Raw genomic sequence first — 9,628 nt, 5'->3', positions numbered from 1 at the left:
ATACATTGTGACCGAAAGGTTTTCGGAAGTTCTCATTTAAAATTCGCGCGCTGTATATTTTTCGATATTTTAAGTTTATGTAGTTTGGCAGCACTGTCCTTAATTACTATGCCAAAAATGAGCGCGATCTGTCAGACAGTTCGTTTACGGCAGCTGTTGAAACCAGTTCACCTCAGTAGTGCGTTGCGAAAAAAACAATGGAAAAAAATATTGAACAAAGAGTTTGCATCAAATTTTGTTTTTCGAACGAAATTTCGTGTGCAGAATCGTTGCGAATGCTACAAAAGGCTTATGGGGAATCAGTTTTATCGAAAACTCAAGTTTATGAGTGGTACAAAGCCTTTCAGGACTGTCGTACGACCGTCGAAGACATGCCGCGTTCTGGACGACCTTCGGCCTCTACCACCGACGAAAACATTGAAAAGGCAAAGGAAATCGTGTTCCAAAATCCTCATGTGAGTGTTAGAGAGATAGCACGAGAGCTAGGCATCGGTCGTGAGAGCTCTTTGCTTTTGGTGGCCTATTTGTGTATGGATAATTCCTGGCTTTTTCCGATTCTCCTCGCTTTGTTCAACATTATCAACGATTTTAAGGCCAAACATTCAATAAATACCATCGAACAGCCACCGTATTCACCTGATCTTGCACCGTGTGACTTTTTCCTGTTTCCCAACCTCAAATTACCACTCAGAGGAACGCGTTTTGAATCCATATAAGACGTAAAACAGAATTCGCAGAGGGAACTCAAAGCCATACCGGAAAGCGCCTATAAAAAATGTTTTGATGATTGGAAGAAACGTTGGCATTTGTGTATCGCTTCTAATGGAGCATATTTTGAAGGAGATAAAATAAATATTGATGAAGATTAAGAATTTTGCGTTTTATTTAAAATTTCCGGAAGCTTTTCGGTCACAATGTATATTTATTTAATTTAATATGTAATATATATTATACATTATATATTATATAATTTATAATATATAAGGTAGCTTTACATTTTTCGTATCCAGATATGAGAACTGATTCTTCCATGTTGAAAATTCAAGTCCAACTTCCATAACTATAACTTGTACTAAATATAGTGCAACAGGGTTCAGAGAATAAATAACATACAATTACAAAAAAACTCTTTAGCTCAAAATATTCACATGTCGAATCTTTTTTTTGCAAAATAGTACTGCGAGCTATGGAGATTTGACTGTACGCCTAATGTTAGAGTAGCCGTGATTTAGTTTTTTAATCTGTTTAACACATTTAAACGTGTGCTTCATTATAATAAAAGTAAGATTGTTAAGCTGTATATGTGTTTACCTTGGCTAGACATTTCTTTGTTTTCAGACCTTTAAAGATGTGCAAGTGTGGTTTTTATAAAATTGTTTTTAAATCTTGCGGTTGTGATTGATCGCTTATTCTAGAACTTTTAAGACCTCAATTGAACCTTAGTGAATGTACTTTTGTTTGTACGTATATTGTTTTCTTAAGCAGCAAAAGAAAATCAAAAGCAGAGGTGACAGTGTACTGCCTTGTCGATATATTTATTGATTTAAAAGAAAAAAGAGATAAACTCGAACGAAACAATATGCATTATTCTAGAGGATTTTTATTGGTAAAATGATATTTTCGGGAACTCAATATGTGTTTATTTGCCTTTTGGTTTAAGAAGTTTTAAAAGGATCCTTAAAAAAATCTCCATTTTACAGATTGTTCGACTATAGTTTTGAGAAAAATGACATCATCCAAAAACTGTTATAGAGGAAATCATGTCGTTTGCGGTATATGGAATTTTTTTTATTGATCCATGAACTATTTTACAATTTTCCGTACAGTATTAAGATTTGCGCTGCTCCTATAATTTTTAGCACTAATTTAGATGTCCGTTTTAGAGGTTAATACTATTGTGCTTGTTGGAATTGGAAGACTGTAACAATTAGTGACACTGTAACTTGAGACTTGTGTATTAAAACTGTTTAGTTTTGATTTTCTTAAGTAATGATCGAAATCCTTTTAATGAAATTAATTTAAAATTTTAAGCTAATCTATCTTTTACTTATCTTAGAGTTATTTGAAAACTATTTTTTGTCATGCCATATCTTTGATTATATATATATGGTTTACATAAAACGACAGTTATTTACTTGTTTATCGAAGCACATAATAATGATAAAAAGTTTTTAGAAATTCCAATTATTTATTTATACAAATTAATTAATGTCTTTATTTATTTATAAATGGATACAACTTAAAATAAAATCTTTTCCAAAAATTATTCCATTTACCTACTTCGCGGGTTTGCTTGCTTCCAGTGCTGTGCGGCGTCGTTAGCGCCTTCACACAATTGATTCCCCAATATATCACTTTAATTCTAAGTGAATTTATTCCTTTTTTTCTTGTTCAATTAAAGCGATTCATAAACGTTCAGATCTTGTTAGCATGCAGTCTTCTAAGATGCCTAATTGAATTAAATTTCCTGTGTTCGGAACTTCATATTTTGAAATTCATAATGACCACATACCGAGCAGAAGGTGCAAATGCAGCATGCCCTGTAATGTACCAGAAACGCTTGTTCGCTACAGTCTTCACGCGTATTATTTACACATATCTCTTCTGCTTGTATCTTCTATCTATTCGTTTGTGGGTCCGTCTGTATGTCTATCTCTCTGACTGTCTGTCTGTTTGTCTGTCTGTTTGTCTGCCTGTCTGCCTGCCTATTTGTTTGTTTTATAAGGTAATGCATTAACATAATCATTTATATGAGTATATTCAGTAAGTAACAAAAGCGATGCGAATCGCCTGCTGCGATAATCGCCTGATTAAAGATGTTTTAATCGCTTATTATGCGCTTCCGAAATCTACAAATAAAATTTAGTCCCTATCTTAATGGGTAGTTCCAAAATTAATTATGCGTTTTGTTTAATTTCTTGCGGAAAATTATGTTCTTGTTATTATTAAATTATTTTTACTCGCGTATACGCTGTGTTTCGATTAAAAACAATATTTATTATTTTAAAGAGTAATTAATTTTGGTAATTTTAAATAAATATTGAAGAGTACATATTATGCTTATATAAAGAAATTTTAATTGGAATTTACAAACAATAAAAATATAATTATTTTATTTGAAATTAATGAATAGCGTTAGGTTGGGGCAGTTTAAGAATTAATTCTATATATGTTATATACATATATAGCATATATATATATATAAACTATACATTATTTTTAAAATTATATTCTCTACTTTGTGAACGAAAAAAAATGTGTACTTCATGTTTCACTTTGTTTCTCCTTAAAGACATTGGATTAATAAGTTTCGATATATTAGTTCAGCGTTTACATTATTCAAACTAAGATCAATTTTAATATTCGTTGTTTTTGCTTTATATTCATATGTTTTACACTTCGGATATTATTTTATTTTTTCACTTTAATCAAATTATATATTTTAAATCATATATAAGCAATTTAGGTACATAGAGTTTCGTTCTATCAACTTCTACTCGAGCAAAACTCAAGCCAACCGTAAATGGACAAGGACGATTGGCACGGTACATAAAACTGCATGGAATAATATTAACTGGTATAACTGCGCTATATTTAAAATCAAATTTATAACTTAATTGTGATTTATGAAATGGTTTTAAAAAGTACAAATAAGACTTATTCAGTGGTAATAGTAGAGCGAAAAAGGATAGTACTCCTGCTGCATTGTCATCCCTAGAGTAGCAAAATTAGAATAGGAAGTTTATTTGGAGCAGTAGTAATCGGCAGTAGAAACATGCCAAATTTTTACATTTCACTAATTATATATTTCATATAAATAATATTTTGTTTTGAAGTATTTATAACTTTTTATATATTTATCTACGATGCATGCTGAATGCATAATAGATCATTGTACAGAAATATTCTTTCAAATTAAGGAGGTAAGGAAAGGAGGTGTATGTTGCCGGATGCTATCTCTACCACTTTGGCTGAAGATACTGAAATGATATATTTTTTCTACATTATATTACGGTGTAGAAGTGTGAACAATATCGATTGCGTCAAAAAATGAACTTGAATTGTGGTTTTATGAATCTATTAAATTTTTTGTACTCTAATAATTGCGTCAATGAGTAAACTTGGATTTTTTTGGTTATATCAACTCAAGACCATTTGGATTGATAAGTGAGCATCATTTATGCATGAACAAAAAAATAGTGATACTGTAGACCGTGCAACGATGAAAAGTACAGCGCTAAGGGCTAACTTTAAGCTAGTCATATATGTACGATCTGCTGACACTGATTATAAACAGCCAAATTAAAGCATTGTTCTAGAAGACAAAAGTTATTGTGAGTTTATAATAGTGATTTGAAAATAGTATGTAATCGTTTTCTGAAAAAAGCCGTGGGCAGCTCAACTGTTGCTAATATTCCAAGCTGATAAAGCACTGACAAGAAGTGGTACAGACGTCAAAACCAGAAATTGCTAATTTATGGAAAACGACGACTAATGACTAATGAAAATGATTTAGTTGGGATCCCTGATGAACTACACCAGTTACGCTTAAATATTTTAATATAATAAAATTAAATTATGCTAATTGCGATATTTAATAGGGTAGCAATTAAATCTGGGGTGGAGTAAGGCTTTCTGAAAATGTTGATAATCTAATCGGTTCTAATTGTTTTCATAAAACATGATATAAAAAATAAAATATAAAATTTTATTAAAAAATTGTCGGAACAAATCTGTATCCGAACTCAGCTCACATTGAATAAATCATAACTATACCGTATACTAATTTCTGAAATAGTAGTAATTTTTATTGAAATGCAGATATGATAAATGACACCTTTATTCTGAGACGAAATTGTTTTGTATATATCCAATATTTTAAAAATTTTTTTAAACTTGTTTTTTATTTAAAAACTGTGTTACACATAGTCGTTATATTTAAATTTAATAGTAAATATATGGCTGTTAATGAGGTTAAATGGGGTTATCTGTCACCATACAGTGGCTTATTATTCACAGAGAGTAGTTAATGGTTTTTAATAACTTTTTGTTTGAAATTGCGATTATATAAAAAATTGCGATTTTTCTTATGATTCCTGACATATCACAAATCACACATGCTCCTTTATTTACTACAATTAAATCATGAAGTCTTTTAAACATCACAGCATGAATAAATTTCAATGCAAATGCGTCAGCCGTGATTTGAAATCACAAAACCGAAATTCCCCAGCGATTATTAATAATTCCTTTTCCTTTTCAAATGAGTTACTTCACATATGACGCACACTGAGTGTTCGAATTATCGCAAATGAATAACAGAAAGGAGCAGAATCTGGACATTTCCTCGTAACCACTTAGAGCACTGGCAATTTATATCATAAATTCCATTTGATGTTCGGCTCGTCAATTTTGATAGATAGCTTTATGTTTGCATTTGAACTTTATACTCCAATAATATCGAAAGCAAATCGATTTTTGATTGAGTTCATTAGAAATCTTGTCTTACGCACTGGCGCCCCATACTGCTTTTATTACATTTCCTACTTTTCCAACATTTTTACTAAGCGGACTTTACTAACAAAAATTAAGTGAAATACTGAAATAATGCGCTGATATTATCGCTCAAATAAAAGTTTTGCGAATCTAACATAAGGTAATGCATCCCTTGGGCATAGGAAAAATACCATAGGTAGTTGGAGTGTATTAAGAGCTCTCTCGCCGTGGAGTTATGTGTAGACAATTATTTTCTTGCTTCTCTGGTACGTAACTGACATGGAAAAATAATATTTGTTGTTAGTATAAATCGTATTGAGCGATTTGTTTTCGTTTCAATACTAATTTTTGCCATTGCACTGATTGGAAGTATACTTCTTGTAGATTTCTGTACATCCATCACACGAATTGGTGTTAGCTTCATAGATTGGTGGCGGCTATTTTATTCAAAGAAACTAACTAGAATGAATGAAGTAAGCCATTCCAATTATTATCTATCAGATTGCAGACATTTGATTAAGTTGTGTGTATCGGCTTAAGCGAACTTTTCCTCCGTACTTCGAAAAGTGAGTTTCTGTTGATGTTTTATTAAGTAGAAGATTTTAATTGATTTTCATGGCGAATGCTGGAAATATTTAGCAAATCTGCCTGCCTGTTGCTCTGTGTCCATCAGACATAAATCGTATAAGTCAAGTGCATTACAAATATCATGAAAAAGTTCATACGGTATTTAGAGATTCTTTTTGTGCACTAAATTAATCAAAGGACCTTTCAAGCCTTAAGTCGAAATATTTGTTTAATTCAACTCACAATAAAAAAATGAAGACATGAACAGAATTGTAAATGAATTAGAATTGTTGGTATTAATTAAATACGTTATGTAGCTCTTGTATTTACCAACAAATATAAAATTTTAAATTTTATATTAAGATTAAATAGTCAAAGCTACACCATCAACCTAGGGTAAATAGCTGGATGTTATTCTTACTATAAAACTGAACAATATTTTATTCTCTCCAAAAAGTTTTTTGAAGCGCTACGAAGTAATCACCTAATTGCATATACTTTATCACTATCACTTCCCACAGTCTCAAAAAAATAAAGATTTTAGGTGTAAAATATTATTAAGCAATATATGTATATATAAAGCATATATAAGAACAATAAACACTAAAGATATTTTTATAAATATATTTTTATGCAAAACAATAGAAAACTCTCATCTGGAATTATAATTTAATTATTTTAAAAATATTCACTACATATACCATATGATTATAAATAATTTATTATTTAAACTGAATTTATTTCAGTTTATTATAGTGAAAAAGTGAAAAACATAGTGAAAAAGTGAAAAACATAATGAAAAAGCTATTTTTCATTAATATTATTTTATAATTCTCAATGAGTTCATGTTATGCTGACTATAAAGATACTATGTTATTAATAGCATTCATTCTTATTTTAATAAATTCGTAGAAATATTTGTGTTTCACATTTAAATGGCTTTTCGCCTGTGGAAAGTTGATATACAGTTTTCATTTGCTTAAAATTTTTTTACATAAATTATGCTGCATATAATTATTTGAGTAGAAGAATTGTAATTTTAATAAATATTTGGATGCGTAAGCTATTTGTATGATTTTTTTTTTAAGATGTAAATTGAAATCTTAATACAAATTCAAATATAATTCTCATTAGCTTCAAATTGTTTTTTAATAAAAATAGTGTATTACTGATCAGTTTGAGCAATTGTGATTTTAATAAATAATTGAATACCATTAGCGATTCGAATGGTTTTTCACCTATGTGTTTTAAGGAACCAACTAAATTGATGTATAGTTTTTATGTGTTTAAAATTGTTTTTGATAGTAAAGTACTAAATTCCAAGCAATCTCGATTTTAATAAATATATGAGTGCTTAATATTTGGATGTGTAAGCGATTAGTGTGTTGTTTTTACAATGTAAATTCAAATTTTAATACAAATTCAAATATAATTCTCATTAGCTTCAAATTGTTTTTTAATAAAAGTAGTGTGTTACTGATCAGCTTAAGCAATTCTGATTTTAATAAATAATTGAGTACCATAAGCGATTCGAATGGTTTTTCACCTATGTGTTTTAAGGAACTAATTAAATTGATATATAGTTTTTGTATTTGAAATTGTTTTTGATAGTTTTTTCTAGATATAGTTTTTTTTTTGTTGTTCAAATAGGGTGAAATGAGAATTCAACAATATTAAAATATCTTTTATAAAAGCTCACATATTACATTTTTTGTGCAATTTACAGATTATTTCAGGGATTTATACTATTTTTTTATTATAATCGCAGTCTATTTGATTCTAAAATTCATTAAACAAATGTAAAATAATGTTATAACACAACAAAAAAAATAAACAAATGAAATTTCTCATATTTATCTATTTATCACTACATTGCATTTTCTTAATTCAGCAAAAGCTTGATTTTATTGCCAGTCAAGTCTTTATTTGAGATTTGAATAGTCTCCATATGTGACTATAAATAGTCTATTTTAATTTTAATACCTTGAAATGAAGGGTTTCTAGTCGTATTCTAGAAAGACTCTTTTGCCTTCAGCGAAATAAGTAACAATTATAAAAAATAATGCCTAGACAATTCTACCGCTCAGGTGGTAGACCCCATGTAGCATTAGCGAACTAAATTTTAACTTGTACCGTCACGGGCTTAAATTTGACGTATATATTTGCCATTCCTTAGTCATAGCTTCCTTTAGAGAGATTAGAACTGTACAGAATTGTTCTCTGAATTATCAGGTCTTGTCAACTATTCTTTGTCTTAAAGTCGGTCTTGTGTTTTAGGATTTTAACTTTTATTTCGATTGTATTATTTTGTATATTGCTATACGTATTTCGGCAAATGCCCTTTTGCCCCCATCAGGAGAATTCCTAATATTCTTTGTTTTCGGCAAGCTAATTCCTATTACATATTTTATTATATTATATAGTAGAATATCTAATATGTAGCCTACTTATAAATTTGATATATTAACTTGTTCGTACAACTGGAAATTCAGTTTACTGAATAGACTAAATTTTCACTTTCATTTTTTTTTCGGTGTTCTTCGTATTATGTTAAGCGACCCCAATTTTAGTGTATACTTTTGAGCAGTTAAGCGATCTTAAAATATTATTAGTAATATTATTTAAAAATTAAAAACATTAACATTGGACGAAAATGTATATGGATAATATTCAAGACCAACTATCAAACCTTTATGAAAACATTGCGTTACAATAATAATACCTTATATTCCAAGTTATGATATGCCTTATATTCCATATTATATTCCATAATGCCTTATATTCCAAGTCAGATATTTTAAACTTTTTTAAAGCAGATAGTGCAGTTAAGCTACAAATGTTTATCCCGTTTTCATTAAATATTGAATTACTCTCGTTATTAAAAGCTTAAGTGAATCAAAACTAAAACATTTGTTTAAAATATGTCTTTTTTACTCTCTACTATTATAATCCACATCACAACCTATCATCATAAATTATAGACTAACAGCAAAAATCAGTTAATACTATTTAAGTAACATTTCTTCTGTTTTCAGTTCAGATACGTAACCTCATAAGGTTTATGGTATTTTCTCATGGTTTTTTTTTTGTTTTTTTTTTTTATTTTAAATAAAATTTAAAAATAAAATTTTAAGTTAGTCACAATAAAAGAATTTCAAAAATCCGTAATAAATCTCAACTTTCTAATGGCATCTAAAGTAACCCGCGATCGAATTTATACAACGCGGGTTACAGATAACTCAAGCCATCTATTGGCAAAATAATGGGTTTTTTTTTAATACACCTAATATATTGAGAAACAGCTCGTTGTTATTATTTAAGAATAATATGGATAACGGCTTTCTAGACATAGTAATATTTAAGAGAATGAACTAGCAGATGAGATAGCTAGTATATTTCAGAAATGGTTATAAGTAAAACCGACACCTAAATACTAATCCTGATTTATGAACTGTTTAAGAACATAAACAAAATCACCATTGAACTTATGAAGAACTTGTAGATAAATAGCGGCTTCGAGTGTGTGGTTGCAAGGACGTGTCTAAGCAGAACCTCGGAAGAAATG

The 9,628-nt window shown here is 29.4% G+C and overlaps 1 protein-coding gene across 1 annotated transcript in view; it reads right to left on the bottom strand.

The window, feature by feature from the left end:
* LOC119688865 overlaps positions 1-9,628 on the bottom strand; it is an 11,182-nt gene that overhangs the window by 1,213 nt on the left and 341 nt on the right. The gene's annotated exons all lie outside the window — the stretch shown is intronic.

This window comes from Teleopsis dalmanni, chromosome X (assembly GCF_002237135.1).
Source record: "Teleopsis dalmanni isolate 2A chromosome X, ASM223713v2, whole genome shotgun sequence".
NCBI lineage: Eukaryota > Metazoa > Arthropoda > Insecta > Diptera > Diopsidae > Teleopsis > Teleopsis dalmanni.
The sequence above is the reverse complement of the archived record's forward strand: the minus strand, read 5'-3'. Positions and strand labels throughout refer to the sequence as shown.